A 17,817-nucleotide genomic window follows, 5' to 3' on the forward strand; every position below is an offset into this window, starting at 1 on the left:
TGCCTGACAGATTTCTATATACACAGAATATGTACATGCCCGTGTGGGCATTTACACATATGCACACAAGTGCCTGCTTTCCCTAGAAGTAAAATTCCAAAAAGAAAGCCCAAAAGGAGCAGCAACAATGGCAGCAGCTGACCTTCACAGCTGCAGACACCCCCCCACTCCAAATTACCAGGGCAGGGGGGAGGAGGTGACAGCTAACAGAGTAGGAAGGCATGTGCGTGCATGACTATGTGTAGGTGTATTATGGATATATGTGCATGTAAAAATTTTAGTTATAAAAACATCTGAAGGAGCTAGGGATTTGGCTGAAGGTCCAAGGTGTTTTTTGTCATGCTCAGGTTCAGGTTCAAAGTGGAATGTATGTAGATGGGAAACCCTAAGTCATCATCAGGGCAACTGTGGCAGGCAGGATCCAATGTCCCACAGTGGCAAGAGACACTAATCTTTCCTCAGGAAGAGAAGAGCTGATCCACTTGACTCCAATTTTTAAAAAATACCTAGCATTTTCTTCTAGTTCCCTCAGTTCCTAACCAACTAACCATCAAAAGGAAGAAAACACGAAGCCCAAGATATTAGCTTGTCTCCCCTAAAGGAAGGAAAAGTGGAAGAGAGAAAGCATATGTATTCTTGTGCTAACATATTGGGCACACAAACCTGGAGTTCTCCAGAAATTAGGACAGGTTTATTGATTTTATTTTATTATGAGGTATTGGGGAAGGAAATAGAAGGCCTGTAAAAAAGAGGTAAGTCTGTCACAGAACTACATGACAGTTTCATTAAACTCTAACTAAAAACACAGAGAAGTGTGATTACTATTTCCAGCCAGTTTCCCCATCACCATAGTCATGTAGCAAACTAAGGTGATGTGGGTCTTGAGCCAGACTCACAGAGTCCCCTGGCCTTGGCCTCTGTACAGTGTCTCTGCATTTGATCTTTTTGATATTTTTCAGGATCACGTCATGTAGAATGACATATTGATTCTTTAGCTCTGATATGATGAGCTAAAAGCTGTTATGTTCTTTCTCATCAATACCTGTCAGGGTGCAAGAAAGTCCTCCACATGGGGATATTTAGCTATTTTGGAAACCGATTTGGCTCTTGTAACATAATATCTAGAAATCTGATCCAGATGAGATGCAGCTCTCAACATTCTTAGCTCTGCAATTGTCTTCTCCTAAATGGACACCCCGAAGTTGTTCCCATCTTCTAACACAGGAATTAGGAGTTGTACCCACATTTTTATGGTGCTTCATTTCAGGATCAGCGGCCAGATCTCATGTTTCACTGTCTCAAAACTCTCCACTAACTCTTGGTTGCTTTTTAGCATCACATTGGGCATCACAAATACCATGGTTCCTTGGAAGGCCTCCACACTCACCCAATCTTCGCTTCTTGGAAGTGGGATCTTCCAGTCCATTGTGGCTATTGGTGAGAAGAATAGTCAGGGACCAGCAGACTCATGTCTGAGTGGATCTGAGTTAGGTTATATATGTTTAGGATTGGTCCTTTCAAAAAACTGTCAAGTTCTAACAACTTCTTTGAGAAAATGTTTTCCACCAAGTCTTCTGCCTCAATTGTGATCTGCTCTCTGAAAGAATCAACCTTTGAATGGTGGGTAGCGTCAGAGGGACTAGAGGAATCTCAGTGCTCCCTGGAGGTGGCTGCGCTCGCTTGGCTCACACACAGCTTGCTGAGTCCCACCCTCAGTTCCTTCCTCCCACTTGCTCTCCTGCTGCCTGCTGCCTGCTCACACTCTATAATTATCTTAATTACTCCCTTTACATGTATCAGTGTTCCAATTTTTACTTCAGCCATCAAATATAAAACTTGAGAAGGAAACTGAATTTGCCCACATATTTGCCATTTCCATGTTCTTTCTTCCTTCCTGATGTTCCAAGTTTCCTTCTTTTAGAGAACTTCCTTTAGCTATTCATTTAGGGCAGGTGTGCTGGCAACAAATTCTCTATTTTCCATCATTTCAGAATGTCATTATACTCCCTGTCACTCCTAACATTTTTAAACAATTGCTTTTTTTCTTCATTTCTGATGTTCCAAATTTCTGTTATCATTTCCCCTTTGTATTAGTTTCCTAGGACTGCCATAACAAAGTACCATAAACTTGGTGGTTGGCCTACAAAAACAGAAATTTACTGTTTCACAGTTCTAGTTGCTAGATGTCCAAGATCAAGTTGTTGGTAGGGTTTGTTCCTTCTGAGGTCTGTAAGGAAACATCTGTTCCATGCCTCTCTGGGTCTTCACATTGTCTTCCCTCTATCCTTGTCTTTGTGTCCAAAATTCTTCTTTGTGTAAGGACAGCAGTCACATTGGATTACAGCCCACCCCAATGACCACATTTTCACTTGATTCTCTCTGTAAGAAATCTGGGGGCTTCTATATACCTTTTTTTGGGAGGGGGGGACACATCAACCCATAACATCCTCTTTTTGAAGAAATTCCTTTAAGTAATTTTTTTAGAGCAGTTCTGCTGCAATGAGTTATTTTAGTTTTGCTTCATCTGAGAAAGCTCTTATTTTACATTTATCCTTAAATAATATTTGCCCTGAATACTGAAACTTGGTTTTAAAGCTTTTTTCTTTCAGCACTTAGCACTGTGGTACCCTTACTTTCTGGAGTCCATGGTATCTAGTGAGAAATCTGCAGTCATTGAAATTATTGTTCCCTATAGACAGTGGTTTTTTTTTGTTGTTTGTTTTCTGTTTGTTTGTTTTCTCTAAGAATTTTTTAAAGACTTTTTTCTTTATCTTTCATTTTCAGTAGTATCTGGTCATGGAGTCCTTTGTATTTACCCTATTTGGGATTCACTAAGCTCTTCAACTGGTAAGTTTATATCTTGGCACCAAGTTTGAGAAGTTTCTGTGATTTTTTTCAAAATTTTTTCCACACTTTGCTCTATCTCCTCTCCTGATACTCCAAAGACACAAATAATATAAATATTTTGTTACATGACATAAGGTTCTTGTCATTATTTTTTTTCCCCTCTGTTGTTCAGATTGGATAATGTATCTTTATCTTCAATTTCACTGACTATTTCCTCTGTTATCTCTATTCTGCCAATTAGTCCCTGTATATAGTGAGGTGTTTTTTTCCCCAAGTAATGTGTACCTTATATTTCCTTGCTGAAACAAATTTTCCTTTTGGTTTCAAATACGTTTTAAATTGTTTTCTGGAGCTTTGTGAAATTAATAGTTTCTTTCAAGTCTTTGCCAAATAATTCAAATATATGTGTCATCTCATCATGGGTGTGTCTTGATTTTTTTTTTTCCATATGAAATGAGATTTTCCTGGTTCTTCAAATTCCAAGGATTTCTGAATTTTACTTTAGACATATTAAATGTTATACAATGAGACTCTGGGTCTTGATTAAATCCTGTGGCGAACGTTGATAGCCTTCCATGGGCTACTGTTTTAAAGTCAATTCTGATTCCAACCCTTTTTGCACTATTCGGAACTGTTCCATGTGTGCACCAGTCAATATCCAGACCTGGGTGATGGTCTCTCTGTTCAATTCTCAAAGTATTTGGTGTACTGAATGGGATCAGATGCACACATGTGGAGTTTGAGGATGAGCCCAGAAAGTCATAAAGAGCTTAGTGTATCTCCTTCCTCAGCACTTTCCTCTCCACAATGTCCCTTGTACTTCCTGGTTTCTTTGGGCTCCTCTCTGGAACTCTATTCAGAAATCTGGTGTTTTATATACTCTGCCTTGCTGGGCACTCCCAAAACTGCTCCTGCATGCAGAGCCAAGCAAAACAAGGATCAGAGAAAAAAACCAACCAACCAACCAAACAAAGAAAAAAATGGATTTCCACCCATTCTTTTGGAAATACAGTTCCATAGAAGGAAAAAGAAGGCTCCTCTCCATTAGAATTTTGGCTCCTGCAGGAGCTTATTGCTGCCAGCTGCTGCTGTCACAATGGGATTGCTTAAGGGCTAGAGCGAAGGGGAATGGAAGAAAGAAAACAAAAGATATAAAATTATATACTCTCTCTGAGTGTTATGGGTTCCTTTTCACACTCCTTGAGCCAGACTAGAGGCTTTCTCTTTGAGCTCTCTCTGTTTGTGCCCCAGTGGCATATTCTGGTGCTTAAGTTTCAAACCATGAGATATCAGAAGAGAAAAAAATACTAGATTCACTGCAGCTTTGATGGTATTTTGGATTCTAATCTTCTGTTCTATTCTGCCTGTTCTTTTTGCTTATGAGGGTTCTCAGTATTCATTAGGACACACAGGTAGTGTGTATATACATCTTATCCAGAACCTGAACCTCAAATATATATTTTTAGTGTAGTTTTATTTTACTAACACCAAAAAGGGAAATACATGGACAGAATAGTACTGACCAATTTCACTTCTTCAACACTGATATGTAAAATCCTACATAAGATAGCTTCTTGGGTCCATTTCTTTGTAACATTTCAAGAAGCAAAGCAAAGTAAAGCAATTCTGTATGTCATGTGTATATTATATATTAAACATACACAATAAAAGAATAGTAAGAAATATGGAAATGATATTCACCAGTTTCAGGAATTTGATTAACTCTGGGGAATGAGAAAGAGGAAAAGAATAGTATGTGGACTTAGAGTCTATGTCTGCAAGTTTTTTTTCTAAAAGAGAAATAAAATCATCTACAGGTAATATGTGTGTTTAATCATAATAATGAACTGATAGGTATATGTAATATTTGTTTCTGCTGTTTTTTCTATGTTTGAAACATCACAATGAAAAATTAAAATATTAGAAATCTGATAAAAACAATTATTTTAATCAGCACACAAAGTGACACTTATGAGCAGAAGCATTCTGGAAATAATATTCTTATACTGTTAACTGTAGTAACAATAATTCTGCAGGGAGATAATAGCAATATGGACAAAGCGATTAAAATTAAATCCTTGCTAACAGTTTTAAGTCATATTTGTAATATTATGTGATGGTAGAATTTCGTATAAAAGACATCATTTGTAACACAAAAGTGACAACAACATATATCTCCAAATACAAATGATAAACCATTTGCGGCACATATATTTGAGCTGAAACTAGTGGGCTGGTGGATTAGATAAGAGAAGCAGCACAGTGAATTAATACATTTCAAATCTAAGTGTATGTGTACTTATTAAAGGAAAATGTACATTTGCTATTAGCATAGCAACATGTTTGAGTACCTCTAATTGATTTAGGAATTATTATTCTTACAACATTCAAAAAGTCAAGTTATTTGGTAAAGTGGAAGTGATATTGTCATTTGAAAAGTGATAATGTCATTCAAAATTTCAATAATAAACATATATTATAAAAGGAATATAGATTTTACAAAATACACTCCAGCGTGGTATATTTATTTGCCAATTGTTTTCATTTGTTTGATTGTGTGCTACTCTAAACTTACACATCTAAAACTGAAAAAGAGATTTAATCATTCCCATTGTCATGACATTTTTCAACCTTGTTTTACTGAGGACAGCACAGTAATTTCTTAAGGCCTGACTTATCTGGTATGCACTGAATCTTTTAAATTCTTTTCAATCTTTCCTTTTAAGAAACAAAAAAGTAAGGGAAAAAAGCTATTACTAATTTGGTCCTTTATCTAAACTATGTTATTATTTTGCTAATATTATTTTTCTCCTATCTCACAGCATTCGGGTAGCAGAGTCATCTGAACATTATACACAATACGATGTGTAGAATAAATAAATTAACAAAGAATTATAAATACTTGGAAATTATTATTCTCATATTTTTTAGACTAATTTATATAAATCAGTAATCGTACAAAACTAGTTTAAAATAATTGAGACTATTTCAAAGTACAGTATATGAGATGTCTCCCTCATTATCCAAAATGGACATTTGTAAAGTGAATCTATGCCCTGGATTTAATTTTTCTTTTTTTAGTTATCAGCAATCTAGCTGAGATTAGAAGTTATCAGCATACTGAAAACCATGTAATTGAAGGAATATTATCTCTTGGCTTTACTCTGAGTCTGAGAGAAGAACATAGCTACTAGAATAATGCGATAGTAAAGAGCCTTGATAAGGTCTAGTAACCCAACCATTGAAATGTACCATGGACAGGTATCGGGTGCTTTATTTCCCTCTAGTGGATAAGTAAATGAATAAATACAAGGAAAAAAGTAGTTGTGCTTTGATGTGCTTGCTTAAAAGCCATTTATTATATTGAGATGTCTCATGTAGAGTACTTAGAGAACTGCACTATAAAATTTGCAAACAGAAAATAAATATGTGCTTATTATCAAATAAGTGTGCTGAATCAGTAAAATGAATCGCTAGAAAATCTGCAATCAGTTATCTTTTTTCTGTACTCTGAAAGTCAGTGCTCTTGAGGCAGAAATAATGGGATAAAGTGATGCTTTTCCTCTTTCAAGTTAATATAGGAAAGTTACAGAACAAACATTAAGAAAAGGAAAATTTAAATGTCATTTTTATTTGCTTTTGAGAGAATTAATTTTTGTAGAAAATTAGTATTTACATCGCTAACAATTATTTTTGATAAGACCAACTCTAAAATCATTTGCATCACCTGAACAAATGGTCCTAACGGTCCTGGGCAGAAAAATCATTAAAAAAGTAACATATATACTTTTTAAAAGACAGATCATATGCTAAACATTTAGATAAAATATTTAATTCTCAGACCAATATCATAAGTGATGTACCATTTTCACTCTCACCATTTTATAGATAGTACCTGAAGGAGACTGGTAAAATGTTGCTTCTAAGGTGACAGGAAATTGTAGAGCAAGGATTTAAACCCAAGTAGGCTGGCTCCAGAATTTATAATCTGTTAAGAAAGCCTCAAGGCATGTTATCTGGTAGAAGAATCTGGTATAATTTTAAATACTTACCATACCAAATGGATACTTGAATAATCTGGATTTAGTTTTAGCATAAAATGCTGACAGAAATTGTTATTGAATTAGGGTTTCATAGTACACTATGAAATAGAGAAGAAAATTGAGAGCTATTCTCAAAGATAAAATTACTTTTAACATTTGAATTAAATATAGAAAATCAAGAGAACTAAATATTCTAATTTTTCAATAGTCAGTATAAAATACCTTGTAAAATCAACTGGTGAAAACATATATTGAAATTGTTTTTTAGGATATTTTTCTATAAATGGGTTAAATATGAATCAATTACTTTAATTTTAACAGTCCCATTTGCTACTGAGTCATTAGGGGTTGATAATATCTTCTTCCCTTGAAACTGGGCAGAATTTTCTAACTAGTTCAACCAAGAAAGTACAGCAGAAATGATTCCATGTGATTCTGAAGCAATGTCACAAAAAAGATATATCCTTCTGCCTTCCTGTGATTGTAACCAAGCCACCCGATTTTGCAGAAACCCAAGTAGCCTGCAGAGACACCTTGGAGAACAGTGGAAGTGCCTTGCTGAGCATCGTGCCCATAGCAGGCAGCACATGGTGGCCATGCCAATGATCAATCCTGAAAGTGAGTTCTTTGGTACCCAAGTGAGGCATACAGTTGAACTTTTGAGAGAGATGAGCAGTTTCCACCAGACCCATGTTTAAATTAATGAATAAGTTTTTCAGAACTAACTTACTAATGTAGTTTATTTTTTTAAGGAAGATTTCTGACTTGTGTAATGAAACTTCCCAAGTGGCCTTGTTAATGTTTCTTTACTAAATGAATGGTTGTCTCTTATTTTTTAATGTAAAAATGTTCATTTGAGTTTCTTAAGACGTAGGCCATGTGTGATAGACTTTTATTGTTTTGTTTTTGTCCCCTGGTCCCCCACAAAGGTTTTGGTAAAGATCCAGTGAGATGGTTGAACTCCCATGATGTTTCCTCCATTTCTTAACTTATTAAAATTTGTCTTACATAAAAGTGAAAACTAGGGCTTCCCTGGTGGCACAGTGGTAGAGAATCTGACTGCCAGTGCAGGGGACATGGGCTCGAGCCCTGGTCTGGGGAGATCCCACATGCCGTGGAGCAGCTAAGCCTGTGCACCACAACTACTGAGCCTGAGCTCTAGAGCCCGTGATCCACAACTACTGAAGCCCATGTGCCACAACTACTGAAGCCCGCGCGCCTATAGCCCATGCTCCGCAGCAAGAGAGGCCACCGCAAGGAGAAGCCTGCGCACCGCAATGAAGAATAGCCCCCACTCACTGCAACTAGAGAAAGCCCACCCACAGCAACGAAGACCCAACACAGCCCAAAATAAATAAATTAATTATTTTAAAAAGTGAAAACTAGTCATTTCAGGGAACTGCTTAATATATGATTGGTTGTAGGAATAATCCATTTCTCTTGGGTCATTCTCATTCTCTATCTATTCTAATTTTTCCAGATACACAGAAGCTACAGCTGGTGGCTTGACTGCACACCTTGTAATAGTTTAGTCATATGTGTTCTTGCACTGTGGTAATCTGTTGGAACGTAGAAATAAATATTGGAAACTATTTTCACTCAAACTCTCTGTCTCTGTCTTTCTCAAACTCTCTGTCTCTGTCTCTGTGTCTCTCTGTCTGTCTCTCTCTGTCTTCTCTCTCTCTCTCCAATCAAGACCCTTAGCAAACCCAGAGGTAATCTTAAGGCTTGCTTGTCCACATAAACAGATAAAGCTAGTCTGAAGTAATTAAAGCACTGTTTTAACTTCATCTAGTGCTATTTATCTATTTACTTATATTTTAAGACAAATAATGTGACAGATACCTTGAAAAGTACTTTATATACTTATACTATTTAATGTAAAACATATGCATCAATTCCAAATGTCAGAATAATAAAACCAGTAATTATGAATACACACAAAATCACCAACTTCAAGTAACCCTCCTACCCAACTTCTTAAGATACTCCTGCAATTGAATTTTTGCTTCTGGGACCACATGTTAGAATGTCAAAATATTATAACAAGGGTCCCTCAAGAACTGTGTAGCTCAACTGAATGAGCTTAGGAAATTCATACAGCATTTGTATCAGCATAAAGCATCTGGAACCCTTGCTAATCTGAGTTCTACCAGACTCCACTGAGGGTCACTCATCTCTACTCAGGCTTTTCTTAATAAGATTTAAAATGATAACTTGAGCTGCCAACTATCCAGAAATCATATTACAATTCAAAAATTAAGAATATGTGATTATAATAATAGGAAGCTTCAGAAAACATGCAATTGAATTTAGCACTCAGGTGAAGAATATAAATGATTTTCCTTTATTATCTTAAATGGGTATATTTGGCTCACATTAGATTATTAGTTCTACCTTAATAGATAAAAATTACATTAAATCTGGAATTTATTCATTTATCCAACCAATAGTTGTTAAGAAGCTAATATGTGTCAGGTATTCAGAGAATCTAAAATTGAAATTAGTTTAAAAATGTATAAATAAATACATTAAAACAGAAAAAGATCCCTGCTTTCACATAAGTTACATTCCAGTGGAGGATGAGAATAGTGATAAAATGTAAAGTAAAAACTGTAGAATGTATGTTGGATGGTGTGAAATGACATTTTTGGTTTCTGCATTCTCCCCCTTTGTTTTTTTTTTTTGTTGTTGTTGTTCTTCTCTTTCTATGTTTTGAGTTTTCTAGAATTTTTTTTTAAATTTAGAAGTCACTTTGCAGTTATTTTGTGGTGGTCACCATAGTGGTTGTTCAGCATGTATATCTCCATTTTTCCAGCCAGATATTTTTAAATTTAAATATTATAACTTTCAGTTCTAAAATGTGCACTCAGTTCTCTTTCATTTTTTGTGTTCCTCTACTGAAATTTGTCTTTTCATTCCTTATTGTGTTTTTTTTTTACCTCATTAAGCGTAAGTTTAGTAGCTGCTTTCTGATAATTTCAACATCAAGTCATCTTGCATTGGCCTCTGTTGATATTATTTTTCCTTCAGAATGGGTCATTTTTTTTTCTTGTATGCCTATTGATTTTATGTTGTAACACTGACATTGTCAATATTATGTAATGGAGAATCAGCATTCTGATATATTCTTGTGAAGATTGCCACATTTTTATTTAAGCAAGCCATTAACCTGGTTATATTCAAACTGTTTTCAAGGCAAAATCTGTTTTACATTGGTGGTGATGGTGGAGGGGCAACTCATTAATCCTTTTATACTCAGTGTTTTGAGTCTGTCTGCACATGCTTGGCTTGTGGTCAGCCAGAGACAGGTAAAGTTAATATACAGAATTTGGGACTACCATAGTTTAGGGTTTTTGTTTGTTGTTTGTTTTTGATCAGTAACCCCTCTCACTCTGCATGGGCCAAGGAGTCCCCAAAATTTTCTCTCACTCTTTTCAGGCCAGAAAGATGATGGACTTTTTCTCTCTTGGGTCATTAGCCACCATTAGTCACTCACCAAACCTCTCCCCCGAGATTCAACTGCCATCCAAAATGTGCCTACTTTGTTTTGTTCTCCAAATCCCTCTGGTAGTTTTTGTTTGTGTGTGTCCAGGGTTTATATTTATGAGAAAATAATTTTGTTAAAATTTTACAAAGCCATCCTAGCAGCAGAAACAGTACTTGACATTTGGCAGACTTTTTCTTTTAAGAAAGACTAAAATGAAAAGCCCTGGAATAATCCTGATCATTTCCATGTTACTGTAGTATCACTGAACCTCTGACAGTACATGGAAAATTATTTTGTGCACAAGGAGAAAAAACATCTCTCGACCAGACATAATTCTACAACTTGTTCTTTTGAAGTTTTAATGAGGAAATTATCTTGCACTTATAAGAGAAAGTGGCTTTCCGATCCAGGTATACATAGAGACCTGCTTTGGGGCTTGTAGTTAATCCTGGAGAGTAAATCAATGTGAATACAGTCTTGATCTCATTATGTAGAAAGGAGTCAGATAATTGATTTAACTTTTTTCTTTGCCTACTTTGACAATCATAGCCATTTCAATGATTACTAACTATGCTAATAAAAAAATACTATAAAAATCACTCCTCAATTTCTTCCCCCCAAAGGAAAATATGCATTGCATGTTCTAAGACAAATTATTCCCTATTTCAACAAAACTCAGTAAACATTATTACAACAGTGTCATTTCAACTGTGAATTCTTAGTCCTGCTTCCCTGGTAGCTATTGTATCTGCTCAGTAAGAATTCTGTTATGAAACACAACTGTTGCATACTGTGCAAGATGGAAATATGCAAAGGGTAAATGAAAATTACTGTCCTGTTTAATGCATTTTTAATACTCTGTTACTAATTCCAGTGCTCTAACTAGAAAAGCCAATTGCAACAAATCCTTAAGAACTACAATCTGTGGTGCAGTTAGTAGGGAGGAAAAGCTGACTAGTGAAAAACTCTGATGAAAAGAAATAATCGATTTATACCTGAAACCATCAGACAGGTTTCATAATTGAGCTGCCACTGTAATTTGTTTTGCAACACCAGATAACTAATGCATATAGCATCTCCCGCATACAGATGCAATAGACACAAATAACCTTAAGAACATAGAAGATAATTATGTGGAAAAATTAACATAATTAAGAAGTGATGAATTTTGAGTGTTTATTGCCTTTGTTCATTGTATAATGTATTTAATTGCAGGTTTATATAAGTTTTTTTGTAAATAATGACTGTATTTAAGAAGCAACTCATAAAATTTCTTTGATTTAACAATTGGCTCTTGCAAGGTGGTATGAGCTGGCTCCAGCAAATCACTCCAGCCCTCTCAAACCACGCCATTCCCTACTCAGCAGTGCTTCCTCCCTTTCTGGCTGGCCATCTCGGTAGTTCCTTGTGAAGGTGACATTGTGTTTTCATGAACCTTCTGCATCAGAATCACTTGGTGAGCATAGCCACATTCAACAAATACTGGTTGAACAGACTGGTTTTGACATTTGACAGAATAGTTTCCTAATTCCAGAGCTACATGTTTTGGGAATATGCTCAATGACTTCATCTGAAAATGAGGGACACTGTGACGATTCTATGAAATAATGCCTGTAAGGGGGTGGGCACAAGAGAAGTGCTTAATAAACAAGTTTTCTGTGCCCCTTCACTCCTTGCTGGGACAAACTCTCTGATCATGGTACCCTTTTACTGGCCATGGCAGTGCCTCATCCAGGCATTCCTGCTTCAGAATCTTCCCTCCTACCTTCTGGAGTCCAAATGCCAATGCCTGTCATTCCTTGTTAGGACATAGAAATTATCTTAGCCAGCCTCCACTTAACCATCTCTTTGCCAGCACTCGGAAGAGTACTGATGCCTATGGACCTGGCCTATTCCTATTTAGTGCTGTCGCTGGACTCACATTTATCTCCTCACTGGGTTGTGGGCACACCAAGAGTTAATCAGGTGTGTCACCAAAATGTTCATGCCACTTTTAATTGTAGCTGTGTGATTCATTAAAAATTAGGTTAACTGATAGTTCAAGAGGAGAAAAAAGGCGAAATGCTTTGGAAACACTTGAGTTTTAAAAATGGAATTAGGTATGGATGAGAAAACAGTGAAGAACTGAGGAAAAGATAAAAATCTCTAAAGATCCTGCTCTTGGATTTGTTCAAAAACCTGTCACTTCACTTTAAAGAAACTGAAATTAGTAGTGGTAGAAAGTGCATTATGGTGAAAAGGCCTAGTTCCTACAACCAACAACCAACAAATGGACGAGTATATGTTTATGTTTTAAGTTTAAATAAATTATTAAATTGTGCTTGTATACTTCATTTTTTATAATTCTCTTCTTTAACTGATTTTTTTTTTTTTCGCGGTACGCGAGCCTCTCACTGCTGTGGTCTCTCCCGTTGCGGAACACAGGCTCCGGACACGCAGGCTCAGGGGCCATGGCTCACGGGCCCAGCCGCTCCGCGGCATGTGGGATCCTCCCAAACCGGGGCACGAACCCGTGTCCCCTGCATCGGCAGGTGGACCCCCAACCACTGCGCCACCAGGGAGGCCCCTAACTGATTTTTTCCATTAACCAACCCACTACATATTCCAGTTGCATAGTTAAGAGGGTAGATATGTACCAGAGCAGACAATTAACAAACAATAATAACAATAAATGAATAAACAAATAAATAATATTTAAAAATTCACTTGCCTAGTTGCAGTAGCCACATATTAATTGCTTAATATTCACATGTGGCCACTGGTGGAAATGTTTTCGACAGTGCAGATTTCAGTCCTAAGAGAGGCCTATAGGTATAACTTGTGAGTTTTTCCTTATTGAACTTGGGAAAAACGTGTGTTCACTAAAGGCATATGAACTAACTTATTTTTACTGTGGCAAAACACATATTCACCATTAGAGTGAAAATTCACCATTTTAACCAATTTAAAAATGCCATTCAGTGGCATTTGGTACATTCTTTTTTTTTTTTAATGCTAGAAAAGTAACCAAAATCTTTCATGATAGAGAATTATAAGAATAAATTTTTAAACATCTGTTCCCTGCTTCCCTCTTTAGATGCTGGGTATTCAGTAACTGTTCGTGCAGCTAACTCTTAATCAAAAAAGTAATGAAAAATATATACCAACAAAAAAATTCCTTCAAACATACTTTGCTCTATCAGCAAATTGCTCAGGTCAGAAAAATATTTTTACTTCAGAGGGTAAAATGCAATGTATAATATCATTTTTGATTCTACTTGATATTTGGGGTTTTTTAGACATGTCAATTTTAGTTTCAGCATTGTTGGCTGACATCCTCACTACCTGCTGCTGGTTCTGTTCTTGAATTGGTATCTCTGGGAGTTGTCTGTGTGTTCCCTATGGATGGAAAATATGCCCATGCTTTGCAAAAAAATCAATTACCTCTTTTTTTTGTATTCTCTCATTTATGTCGGCAGCTAGAATCTTATTTAAAAGTCTACAGTAAAATAGCTTAAAACTATCTTAACAAATAGTTATTGAGAACTTCTAAAATATATTTTATGGTTTGGGGAATGTAATCATTTTGCTTTGAACTGACACTAGACTGAGACTATTTTAAAATTCATATAGCACTATTTGTTTTATTTATAATCCATTGTCTTGACAAAATAGATATCCTACAAATTGGAGTGAAGCCTGAAGGTATAGTAAACCATAAAAGATATTCCAGAATAGAAGTGTCAACTGCACTAATCAACAAGATAAATGAGCAAGCCTACAGGGGATGATTAAAATAAATTGTATTGAAATCCACTTGGGAAAAAGAGACTACACTTGTGTTCTATCTCCTCAGTTTTTGTAAGCTATGGGGAAGCCAAATCTTGAGAGCATTTTCCAGAAATTACATTTTAGAGACAAAGATGTTTTACTTATTGGACGATAAAACATTCCATAGAGCAGTGAATGATTGATGGAAAATGTAATCAACAAATGCTATTGAAGAAGCAAAGAAAACTGATCTTTTAAAAGGGGTTTTCTCCATCTATCCTCTCAGCAAAAGAGAATAACACTTGGGATTGAAAATTCAGCCATATTGCCAAGTAAGAGTGGCAAAGTCATAAAGTGTGTATAAGTGCCTTAGTTTTCACTATTTATTTTTAAATCAAATAATTTCTATGGGAAGTAATATTTTTATTACTTAAAATTCTTTCCTTAAAAGGCTAGTTCTTGTGCATATGAAGTCTTTCATTGTATCAAGACTATGTTTTAACCACCTGTTTTACAATACAATTGTATCCACTCATTCTGTTTATACTTATGGAAACACTAGGATAATGAAAGTTATTAAACTGACAAATACCAGTTATCAGAGTGAATATTAAGACTATCAAAGAAACACATTTTTATTATCGGTGCTGAACCAATGAAGAATAAATTTTGAAGAGCTACTTTTAAAAAATTCCCTAGAAATGTGAACCTGTGGGACCTAACTGCCCAGAGTGCAGGAGGTTTTCCTTTTGCTTTTACCAGGCAAAACCAAGTTTCATCATAAGGCACAGGTTCAGCTTTCCCTTTAGTTTATCTTACCATTAGATAGTCTTAGCGACTATACTGCTAGAGGGTTATAAGTAAATTGAACAAAAAAGTGTAGAAAATGTCACACTTTTCATATCTCTTTAGTCATTCCCCCTTTTTACCCAGTTTTAACTGATCAGTTTTATCCGACTTTTCAAGACAAAACTTATGATGAATACGTAGGCTGAGCAATAACATAACTGACATTTTATTTACCTCATTGCTTATAAGAATTTTTCCTACATTAAAAAATATTCTGGGAGGGGGAAAATGGCAGAAGGGTAAGACGTGGAGATCACCTTCCTCCACACAGATACACCAGAAATACATCTACACATGGAGCAACTCCTACAGAACACCCACTGAACGCTGGCATAAGACCTCAGACCTCCCAAAAGGCAAGAAACTCCCCCACGTAGCTGGGTAGGGAAAAAGAAAAAAGAAAAAACAGAGACGAAAGAATAGGGATGGGAGCTGCACCAGTGGGAGGGAGCTGTGAAGGAGGAAAGGTTTCCACACACTAGGAAGCCCCTTCGCGGGCGGACACTCCGGGTGGTGGAGGGGGAAGCTTCGAAGCCGCGGAGGAGAGCGCAACAACAGGGGTGTGGAGGGCAAAGCGGAGAGATATCCGCACAGAGGATCGGTGCCGACCGGTACTCACCAGGCCGAGAGGCTTCTCTGCTTACCTGCCGGGGCGGGCGGCGCTGGGAGCTGAGGCTCGGGCTTCGGTCAGAGCGCAGGGGGAGGACTGGGGTTGGCGGTGTGAACACACCCTGCAGGGGTTAGTGCACCACGGCTAGCCGGCAGGGAGTCTGGGGAAAAGTCTGGACCTGCCAAACAGGCAAGAAACTTTTTCTTCCCTCTTTGTTTCCTGGTGCGCGAGGAGAGGAGGTTAAGAGCACTGCTTAAAGGAGCTCCAGAGACGGGCGCGAGCCACGGCTAAAAGCGTGGATCCCAGAGACAGGCATGAGACGCTAAGGCTGCTGCTGCCGCCACCAAGAAGCCTGTGTGCGAGCACAGGTCACTATCCACACCCACCTTCCGGGGAGCCTGTGCAGCCTGCCAGTGCCAGGGTCCCGGGATCCAGGGACAACTCCCCCGGAAGAACGCACGGCGCGCCTCAGGCTGATGCAACATCACGCCAGCCTCTGCCGCCGCAGGCTCTTCCCGCACTCTGCGCCCCACCCTCCCCCGGGCCTGAGTGAGCCAGAGGCCCAGAATCAACGGTTCCTTTAACCCCGTCCTGTCTGAGCGAAGAACAGACGCCGGCCGGCGACCTACACACAGAGGCGGGGCCAAATCCAAAGCTGAGCCCCTGGAAGCTGTGCAAACAAAGAAGAGAAAGGGAAATCTCTCCCAGAAGCCTCAGAAGCAGCGGATTAAAGCTCCACCATCAACTTGATGTACCCTGCATCTGTGGAACACATGAATAGACAACGAATCAACCCAAATGGAGGAGGTGGACTTTGAGAGCAATATTTATTATTTTTTCCCCTTTTCCTCTTTTTTTTGAGTGAGTATATGTATGCTTCTGTGTGAGATTTTGTCTGTATAGCTTTGCTTCCACCGTTAGTCCTAGGGTTCTATCCGTCCGTTTTTTTTTTTTTAAATAATTATTTTAATAACTTGATTTTATTTTATCTTACCTTATTTTATTTTAACCTCTTTTCTTTCCTTCTTTCTATTTTCTTTCTTTCTTTTTTCCTTCCTTCCTTTCTTTCTTTCTAGTTTTTCTCCCTTTTATTCTGAGCTGTGTGGATGAAAGGCTCTTGGCGCTGCAGCCAGGAGTCACTGAGGTGCCTCTGAGGTGGGAGAGCCAACTTCAGGACACTGGTCCACAAGAGACCTCCCCGCTCCACATAATATCAAACGGCGAAAATCTCCCAGATATTTTCTCAACACCAGCATCCAGCTTCACTCAACGATCAGCAAGCTACAGTGCTGGACACCCTATGCCAAACAACTAGCAACACAGGAACACAACCCCACCCATTAGCAGAGAAGCTGCCTAAAATCATAATAAGTCCACAGACAGCCCAAAACACACCACCAGACGTGGACCTGCCCACCAGAAAGACAAGATCCAGCCTCATCCACCAGAACACAGGCACTAGTCCCCTCCACCAGGAAGCCTACACAACACACTGAACCAACTTTAGCCACTGGGACAGTCACCAAAAACAATGGAAACTACGAACATGCAGCCTGCAAAAAGGAGACCCCAAACACAGTAAGATAAGCAAAATGAAAAGACACAAAAACACATAGCAAATGAAGGAGCAAGATAAAAACCCACCAGATGTAACAAATGAAGAGGAAATAGGCAGTCTACCTGAAAAAGAATTCAGAATAATGATAGTAAACATGATCCAAAATCTTGGAAACAGAATAGACAAAATGCAAGAAACATTTAACAAGGACCTAGAAGAACTAAACATGAAATAAGCAATGATGAACAACACAATAAATGAAATTAAAAATACTCTAGATGGGTTCAATAGCAGAATAACTGAGGCAGAAGAACGGATAAGTGACCTGGAAGATAAAATAGTGGAAATAACTACTGCAGAAGAGAATGAAGAAAAAAGAAAGAAAAGAACTGAGGACAGTCTCAGAGACTTCTGGGACAACATTAAACGCACCAACATTCGAATTATAGGGGTTCCAGAAGAAGAAGAGAAAAAGAAAGGGACTGAGAAAATATTTGAAGAGATTATAGTTGAAAACTTACCTAATATGGGAAAGGAAATAGTTAATCAAGTCCAGAAAGCACAGAGAGTCCCATACAGGATAAATCCAAGGACAAACATGCCAAGACACATATTCATCAAACTGTCAAAAATTAAATACAAAGAAAGCATATTAAAAGCAGCAAGGGAA

General features: G+C 37.6%; 1 pseudogene; it reads right to left on the reverse strand.

The window, feature by feature from the left end:
* Nucleotides 1-821: 821 nt before the first annotated feature.
* On the reverse strand, nucleotides 822-10,933 carry LOC137212276 (proteasome activator complex subunit 3-like; annotated as a pseudogene).
* Between the last annotated feature and the right edge of the window lie 6,884 nt (nucleotides 10,934-17,817).

The sequence above is a fragment of the Pseudorca crassidens genome, chromosome 1, assembly GCF_039906515.1.
Source record: "Pseudorca crassidens isolate mPseCra1 chromosome 1, mPseCra1.hap1, whole genome shotgun sequence".
NCBI lineage: Eukaryota > Metazoa > Chordata > Mammalia > Artiodactyla > Delphinidae > Pseudorca > Pseudorca crassidens.